Raw genomic sequence first — 9658 nt, forward strand, 5'->3', positions numbered from 1 at the left:
TGAATGGACTTATGCAATGCACTCTCGGTGTCTGCGCTCAAGCCGAGGCGTGGTGCACAAAACTTCATTTGTCTTAATCGATATGGCCTGAAAGCTACTCTGATATTCAAAAGATCTGATATTCAAGATCTGCAAAGAGAAAACAAGCCGCTGCGCAGTCACCGCTGCTCATCTAACGGATGTTGGCGCACCTAACATCAGCTCCTACTGTGGCCACCTTTCGCGAACGTGGGCATTCTGTTGTTAAAGCCATAAAAGGACCTAGTTTTTATTCTCAAACATGGATCTATGTCGCGAGCTACAGTATACAACAGTGGGCTTCTAACGCTTCAAAGCGCAGGATTTTTATCATTGTAGTGGCAAAAGACGAGAGCTTGCTTCACAACAAAGCTACTAAATATTCGTCAAACTTTTCAGATCGCCCGATTGAGTGTCGGACCCAGTCAAAGCACGCGAACTTCGCGCATGCGCACACAGTTTTAGCGCTAGATTACGCCTTGCATCAATTCTGTTCTGTGCATTTTTGCACAGCGCCGAAAATGAAGACCGGAGAATAAACAAGCACAGACAAAGCAAGCGGCGACTATCAACTGAGTGCTTTATTAAGAACTCGTGTTTAAAAATAAACTCCCCCAGTATTTAGTTATGCTCTGTTCTGTCCCTGTGCACCATTTCGGTGTCTGCAGTTGTGCGCACAAATCCTCCATGTCAATAGTGCCGTATGGGCAAACATGCCACCTTAATGTTTGGAAGCCACAGAAAATCATGATTTGTCTAGAGGCTCCCGACATCGGTCAGAATTCGGGACGGGTTTTCATTCTAAGGAGGCCACATGCGTTACATGGTGTGGTATGTAAAAATCTAAAGTGAATAGTTCCGCTCCAAAAGAGTCAGGCGAATAGATGAAATTAGCCGCTCTTTTTCTTGCGTCTAAATTCAGATGCTGGACTACTTATGCCATGACACATGTTAGCTTGAATTGGTTAAATACGGCCCTGTGCTTTTTTGTTTCTGGTTTGGTTAGTGGGATTTAACGTTCCAAGGCGACTTAGGCTATGAGAGACGCCGTAGTGGAGGACACCAGAAATTTCGACCACCTGGGATTCTTTAACGTGCACTGACATCGCACAGCACACGGGCGCCTTGCTTTTCGCCTCCACCGAAAAGCGGCCGCCGAGGCCGGGATTCGATCCCGCGTCCTTGCGAACAGTAGTCGCGTGCCGTAACCACTGCGCCATGGGGATTGCAGGCTTCGAAAAAAAAAAAAACCACTTCTATCGCTTCGCCGCCTTAACGTAGCCCTTAAACGTCCACCATATGTTTCATCGCAAAAAAAAATATCGCTACAGTATTCCAAGCAGCAAATAAAAAAAAATCACGAAAAACATCATTTTTACCTTGTAAACAGAGCAATTCAATATGACGGAGAAATCACGATAAAATTTTAGAACAGCTAGACGGTCGTCGGGGCCTGCCATGTATCGTACGGTATATCCAGGGTGCACGCAAAGAAATGGATAGACGAAGAGGACTACAGACTCCTTATGACGCACTTACGCTTGAGTGCTGTAGGTTATGATTAGTGATTGTGCTTCAACCTAAGTTCTCTCACCGAGTTTCACTGCTTACAAATATTTTATGAGAATGTTTTGTATATATTTTGAAGCCAGAGTCGTAGTAATTGCAACACCCATCCAATTTCGCACTTTTTGTACCTTACCCTCCAGCCAGGTGACGAAGAGTGTGTTTTATCAAGACCTCATAGCGTGCATGCTAAATGACCTCTTCGGAACAAGAGAAACTGCATCTGGTGGGTTTTGTTATTTGTTACACTTATTTCACTGAAACGACGTTCAATACAACAGTAATTTTCTGTTTTCTAGCCGAAATGTTCGATCGATGGCAAGAATTCGGACGTACATGTGCAGTGTGTTCGATGTGCTATTGCAAACTGCTTCTCACTCAAATACTAGATTCATGGTAAAAAAGAAGCAAAATGAAAAGACAGTCTTTAAATTACGCTGTCCGAAGAACGCTTAAATGAAAGTTCTGATACGAAAAACAAAAATGAACAGTTGCGCTACATTGAAGTCCCTGGCAGTGCCTGCGAGCACATGGCATACGAAGAGAGCTATAGAATTGGCTCCCCGCTACAGTTGAATCTTTTAAGCATGCGGTAGCTTCCCTTATCGATTCGGTGGCTAGACAACAGTTATTGGGTCAGTCAATGTCATATCAATGCCTAATGGAACTTTTTCTGAACAGGCAATGTCTGTCTAGAAAACGTTAGACTTATTGTTTTTGGGTGCACCATCGCGAGTTACCAAGCCGACTGAGAGATTTTCGAGTAACGGGGCTAGTAAGGCTCCAGCATTTCAAGTTATGTTCTTTACAATAAATGTAGCCTTAAGGAATTTCTGCCATTTTTTTTTTTTTTACTGGAAACAACGCGCGAAAAAAAAATGAAGAAGGAGAAGAGACAAATATACATAAACTAGAGATTTTTGTTAGCTGCAACAAAAAAAAAAAAAAAGAAGTAAAACAGCGGCGCGCCATTATGCTGCAAACCTATGCATGCAATTTAGCCACAAAAAATTTGGCAGGCTGCATATGCCAAACATCGGCTGCCTGGAGGGGCCCCCTTCAAGAATAAATTGCGTTGCCAAATAATAATAATAATAATAATAATAATAATAATAATAATAATAATAATAATAATAATAATAATAATAATAATAATAATAATAATAATAATAATAATAATAATAATAATAATAATAATAATAATCAGCCTGACTCTACCCACTGCAGAGCGAAGGCAAATCCCATATTTCTCCAATTAACCCGGTTCATTGCTAGCTGCATCCACTTGACCCCTGCGAACTTCTTCCGCCCACCTAACTTTGTGCCGCCCCCTGCTACGCTTTCCTTCCCTTGCAAGACACCATACTGCTACAAACCAAAAGAAAAAAACATGCCGCTTCATGTGCGGTTGAATATGAGAAGGAAGACTGCAGAGAAGTATTCTCACTGATTACCCGTTTTCGACTAACGTCCCTGAAAATGACAGCGAAAGACGAGCAAAGAGAAAATTAAAATCACGGAGACGCCTTGGCTCAGTGTTTTAAAAAATAATTGCGAGACATATATCAACAGCTCATGACAATATGAGAGAAGGCGATGACGCTTATGAAAATCTTGGAGAAGAGGAGGAAAAACAACAATTGCAAACAACTAAAATTAAATTATAGGATAAAGCTGAACATAAAAAACGACATTCTTAATAATAATAAAAGTTTTATGAACATTAGCTTGTCCAGGCTAAATACGAGTTATGTGCGCGAGCACGATATAGATAATGAGTGGTTATTGATTGAGGCTGTGCTGTGCAATGTCAGTGCACGTTAAAGAAACCCAGGTGGTCGAACTTTCCGGAGTCCTCCACTATGGCGTCTCTCTCATAGCCTGAGTCGCTTTGGAACGTTAAACCCCACAAAGCAAACCAAACCAACCAACTATGGGATGGCTTCAAATAAAAATGAGGGAAAATATTTGTTAGACTAGCGAGAAATGCACATTTGGCGCTGCTTATCGCAACCTAATTAGGAGGGCAACGCGATATCAGCGTGCTCTGGATTGATTTTGAGCGGAAGCTAATGAACGCGGTGACATACAAAGCAAAGGCGGAGACTTGCTAAACAAGAAGGATGATCGGCTGTGGTGACGGCGTAGTTGTGTAATACAGCGTGCAGCTGAGCTACTTTGATAGCGATGAAGCTAGTAAGATCGAAGCGCACTGGAGGACATAAAGAAAGGCCTTGGGGAGCCCCACATGAGCGATACCTGGGATTGGGAATATCAATCCTAGCGCTCTAAAATATCGAGAAAATGCATAACACACTCAATATAATATCTTCAAGCAGCTAAAACTTATCTCGGAACGAATAAGAAAAGGCAAAGAAGAAAGGCACCAGCGACTAGGCATCGACAGTTCAGCCTTTACCGTTTAGTCAAGGCGAAATGGCGTCGGCGAAGCGTGGGCGTTGTCAGGTTAATGTCAAGCGCATTTGATCTCGGTACCGTGAAGATGAACGATCTGGTCACGTGACGAACTTTCGCCCTCGCGCCTGTTTTCAGAGAGCATGGAGCGCTGCTGCTCTGCTGCTGACTAATCGATGATCCGTCTCCTGTTCTGCCAAAGGAATGTGCCAGTTGTTGTATTCTCCTAGTAATGTATTTGATTGTTTCTACTCATTCCCTCTCGTTTTGTTTTGCCTAATATGTTCTTCGTCGAATGACAATTGGGAACTTGTCTCCTTCGCTAGCGTTCTTTTTGTCCGGAACCACGTGCAAAATTCCCCTTAAGTTCCTCTTTCAAGGAGAATATCATAGCGCCTATTAACGAAAACGCGCATCATCTTGATCGGCAAACAGATTTGAGGCGGAAGATAAAGTTGAACATAGCGAAGACTTTTACCTTTATATTAGAACTGTATTCACTAAAAACCCCATTCATTTCAAAGTGAAATTGGTGCTACCACTCACGTTGCCAGAATAGCTTTGGTTTCAGTTGTTTATACCATCCTGATACCGCCATTAAGTCCCGTTTGCTATAGTGGCCGGTTTTCATGTTGGCGTCGGAAGTCGGCGCTTTAACCATTTTTCGTCTATTCGTTATTCGCTTTAGCGGCGCCTAATTCAGTTGGTTTATTTAAGAGCTAAACCAGGCTCTACTATGCCAGCGATAACTTTATGCGGCACCATATAGATTGTAGAATTTCGGCTCTTCTCGCAATAAGTTTCACCAGTGTCAGCTTTGATTAGCCACAATCGCTCCTGCCGCTTCGATCGCGGCTCGCTTCCGTGCTTGGTAAAATTCTCAGCAACGGACTGGTCTTATTTCGCGTTGTTTGAAATGGTCTCGGCAGCCTGACTGGCTTGGATGAAGCCCCTGTCTTTAGCGAGCTCAAGTATACGTACGGCGCATATTTACCTTTGCTTAAATGAAGGAGTGGCACAATTAAATGAAACTTCATTCGTGTCCCGGCTGCTTCAGCATGCCAGTCTCTTTGTCCTTAATGTCTACAGCCCTCCTCGCACACCTCCTGCTCCTCTCCACTTCCTCCTGCGCAAAGCTCTTTCTTGAGCACATCGCGACGCGCTCCTCAGTCTTGGGGATTTAAGTGCACATAACATCAGCTTGTGTTACTTCAAGAACTGTAGGAAAGGTCTCGCGCTGTGGAACGTCGTTCAGAACGAACAATTATCTGTCCTTAATGATTTCTCAGACCCCATTCGCATTGGCTCCAGTGTCCAACGCAAAATGTCTAGGACGCGGCGTGGGCGAACACCTGGGTCTTTCTCGGCGGCGACCACTATATCCTGTCCATATCTCTCTCTTCCCACTCTGTCCTTCCGCCAGCGTCTAGGCCAGGTGGTCGACTGGGATCGGTTCCGCCACTCGCGGCAACATGCACCCCCCCCCCCCTCCATCTCAGACCTTTCTCAATGGGCTGCTATCTTTTTTTTTTAATCGATATTTTTGCCTCAGGGCATCGGTAGGGTATGAGATGAAGTATGTATAAATGATTAAATGAATGGAAAAAGGTTGGCTGATTTTATGAAGTCCAGAAGTGAGCGATGATGAGGTCCCTGCGTCCAAGTGACATATGAGACAGGATTCGTTGCTGAAAGGCCAGCTATGCTCAGGTGCCGGATTCGTGTTGGTTTGTGGGCTGGGCAGTCCCACAGCAAGTGGTCGATGTCGGCCTCAACGTCTTCGTTTTTTCAGGTCGGGCACCCTGGGCGGGGATAAGTGTTGGAAGTATGACCACATCCTAGTGACAGCTGGTGTAAGGGCAACACCGACCCGGATCCTCCTAAGCGCAACCTCCTCTGCACGGGTGAGACCGTGGGGAAGGGATATCGCACACGAAGGGATAAGTGCACATGCGCGGCGCCGGAGGTGTTCCTTTCTTGACAAAAGGAGTGTAGCGTCGTCCACTTCAAGGAGCCGTGGGATTGATGCGTCTTGGTTCACGAGGCGGGTTGCTAAATCAGCTTGACTTTGGGAAGGCAGCAGATTCCGTGGGACCCACTCAATGCGTATTGACTGTGGGATGCGCGCCGCAAGCTGGTGGTTGTCTTGGCAAATTTTAGGGCAGCGGCTGACACGCCGGAGCCGACGTACTGCTTGAAGTGCGTCAGTGCGGAGGACAACATGGGCTGTAGGGAGCATGGTTATGGAAGCCACGGAGCAGAGTGCCTCCTGAACTGCTACGAGCTCAGCGCAGAAAGATGTAAGTGGTTCCGAAAGCTGAAACGTAGTGGTCTGATTCAGGCTAGGTCTCCGTGGACAGTAGACTGCTGTTTTGGCTTCACAGCCTTGCAGGCTTCCATCCACGTACACTACTATATGGAATCTTGATGCAGGTATCTTGCTCTTCAAAGTTCTGGCGAAGCAACGATGCCGAGTTGGCAGATGTTGGTCTACGGATATCAGTTGACTTGTTGTCTCCTAACTGCACAAATTTCCAGGGAGGGAGAACTGGCGCAGGTGGCTGAAGAATAATGTGTGACGTTGCATACGCACTCAGTGCTTGGGTGGAATGTGACAAAGTGGCCTTGAGTCTGCGAGCATCACGGTGCTGCTACACCAGTTCATCGATGGTGCTAAGCTGCGCATTCTCCTGTAACGCTATGACAGGTGTGAGTCGTGGAAGACATGTCATGGTCCGCATAGCTTCTCGATTTACCGCTTCAAGGCGATTCCATTGTGCTCTTGTAAGATGCTGGAACTGGGCCTGATAAACAATATGTGGCTGCAGAACCGCCCTCACTAACTGGCGTGCAACAGACGTGCCAGCGCCACCCGTTTTAGGTGCAATTCCTCTTATTAAACTCATAGTTTGAAGTGCTTGCTTTTTTGCCTGAGAAAGCAAAGCAGTTGCTGATCCTGATTGGTGAATTGTTAAGCCCAGAAATTTCAGGCTCGAACTTTCTTGTATTGGGGTGCCTGATAGAGAGAGATGAATTGTATTTGAGGTAAGTTTACGGCATCCCCAGCGGTTGGCCACTGACGTGTATGAAGTTTTACACACTGGAAGTGTAAGGCCAATGCAGAATGCGTAATCAGAGGTTACGTCTAATGCTGACTGAAAGGCGGCCTTTTGGGTGAGAAGATCATGATGAGTGCTCCATACCGTGATATCATCTGCGTATTGCAAAAACTTGATTTCTGGGATATCATGTAAGCGCCACGCCAATGCTATGAAAGTAATATTGAACAACGTCGGAGACAATACTGATCCCTGGGGCACGCCTCGTAGTGAAATGAATGAGCCAACTGTGTCACCACTAAGGCGTATTGCAAATTGTCTTCGGTCCAAAAATGATGCGACAAAAGTGCGTACTCTCGGAGGGAGATGAAGCATGTCAATGGCATTCAGGATTGCAGCATGACTGATGTTGTCATATGCCTTTTCAACGTCCATTGCTAATATGGTACGTACATTGCGGCTGCGGGTAGATGATAGAACTGCTGATGCTAATCTACCCGCAGCCGCAATGTACGTACCATATTAGCAATGGACGTTGAAAAGGCATATGACAACATCAGTCATGCTGCAATCCTGAATGCCATTGGCTGCTATCTTGCTCAAAGATGTTTTATCCGCCACCTCTACCGTCCCTACCTCTCCTCACTCCTCCACGGCGGACAGCCGCCTCCTGCACCTTGGGAGGCGCATCATTCCCTGCACCGCCGCTGGTTTTGACAAAAAACGCAACCGCTCACTACGCCTCCGTCTTGCCCGCCTGGCTATGGAGATTGAGGAGCACTGCTCATCTCAGCAGGCAGCAGCGGGGCCACACCTGCGACCGCATGGCCGGTAACCTCGGGCTGTGGAATATGTGAACGCTTCTACATGTCCTCCTTGACTCGTCGCACGCCGAGGCCACTCAACGCGGGGATGTGACGCTCATCCTACACTCCTATCCACTATCTGATTCCCATTTCCTTCTCGCACTCCGATATCGTTATCTCTGCACTTCCCCTCCGTCCCCCTCCCTTCCTACATCGGCACCCATAATTCTCTCCCTCTGACGCAGATATCACACTGTTTGTTTGTGCGGCACTACATAAGCTCCGCTCCACTTCCGAGCCGGGAGCAGACCAAATTTCTAATAAGGCCCTACATAACCTGGACGCATCATCCTTAGAGGCCATTACTGATCTCTTTAACAAACATTGGCATGAAGGTAGTCTGCCTTCTGAGTGTACCCACGCTAAAGTAACCTTCATCCCCAAGCGCGGCAAACCCATAGACATCCAAAGTCTCCGCCCTATTTCACTCACCTCTTCTCTCGATAAGCTCTCCTAGCACGTCTTTCTAGTCTGCTTGCGGAGCTTCATCGAGGCCCACCGCGTGGCACTACTCGATTGTCTGCCTCGTACCACCCCAGACAGAGCCCTTCTTGCATCCCTTCGCTTGACCCGTCTCCCCTTCCTGTGTCACCCACCCTTTATCCTCCACTATCTTCTCCATGCTCACTTTCAGCCCCCTTCCCATAACGTGCACCCTCAGCATCAGCCGTTCGCCGATCTGCCCGCGCCTACACCCTCTGGTGCCAGTACGGTACACGGTCTGACGTTGTGTATGTTGATGCGGTACCATGCCTCCTGCTCCCCGCCTATGCCCTGGTCACTGTTTCTAATACACGAACCTCCCTCTCCATCGCCACTATCTCTGCTCTCCCTTCCACTGCCTCAGAAAGCAGCCATCGCCCTCGCCATTGTCAACACACCAGCCCTTTTCATAATTAGTGACTCTAATAGCGCAGTCCACAACTTTGCAAAGGATAGAATCTCTTCCTCGGCGCTCAAGATTCTTGAGCACTCCTCTTCCATTTCCCGTCTTATTAAGCTCTTCTGGTTCCGACTCACGCATGGCGCCCTGGAAATGCGGCTGCAAATTACATCGCTCGCGAAATGACCGACCGAGCTGGCCCCCTACACTCCGGTATGGACACACGTGACTCCCTCCTCACCTCCCATGACTATACTCTCCGCCACTGCAACTCCTGCTTATCCCTCCCTCCCTCCCTCTCACAGATCCCTATCTAAAACCGAACAGAGCACGTGGCGCCATTGCAGGCCCACACTTTCCTCTCCCCTGTTTGCCTTGCCCTTATTCACCCCTCTGCCTTCTCTCCCAAATGCACGGTTTGCAGCTCTCGCCGAGCAGACTATGCTCACATTCTATACGATCATGTCCGGCGCACTTTCCTCTTTTTTCCTGACAATTAAACAGCCCGCAGATGCGGCAGGCTGCTTTGGCAGCTCGGAGCCTCATATTCAACAGCGGTTTACGACATGGGCAGCGGAACTCGCTACCAGGCGTGACCTGGAGGCCACGACGAGCAGCCAGAAGGCCACCTATAGAACGGCGGCAACATAATTTTCTTTTGGCCTTCTCTAAATAACGTTTTCACCGCCACCACCACCCTCGTACCCGTACTGATAGCGAACTCGGCCACCTCCAGGAAATCCATCCGGACGCGCCGGTTGCCGCTGGGGATGCCGTCAAACTCCGGGACGTATTCGGTGACGACGCTCTTTACAGCTCCGTACGTCTCCAGCACCTCGCGGAACTCCTTC

This window comes from Amblyomma maculatum, chromosome 1, assembly GCF_055883805.1.
Source record: "Amblyomma maculatum isolate TAMU_Amacu chromosome 1, ASM5588380v1, whole genome shotgun sequence".
Taxonomy (NCBI): Eukaryota; Metazoa; Arthropoda; class Arachnida; order Ixodida; family Ixodidae; genus Amblyomma; species Amblyomma maculatum.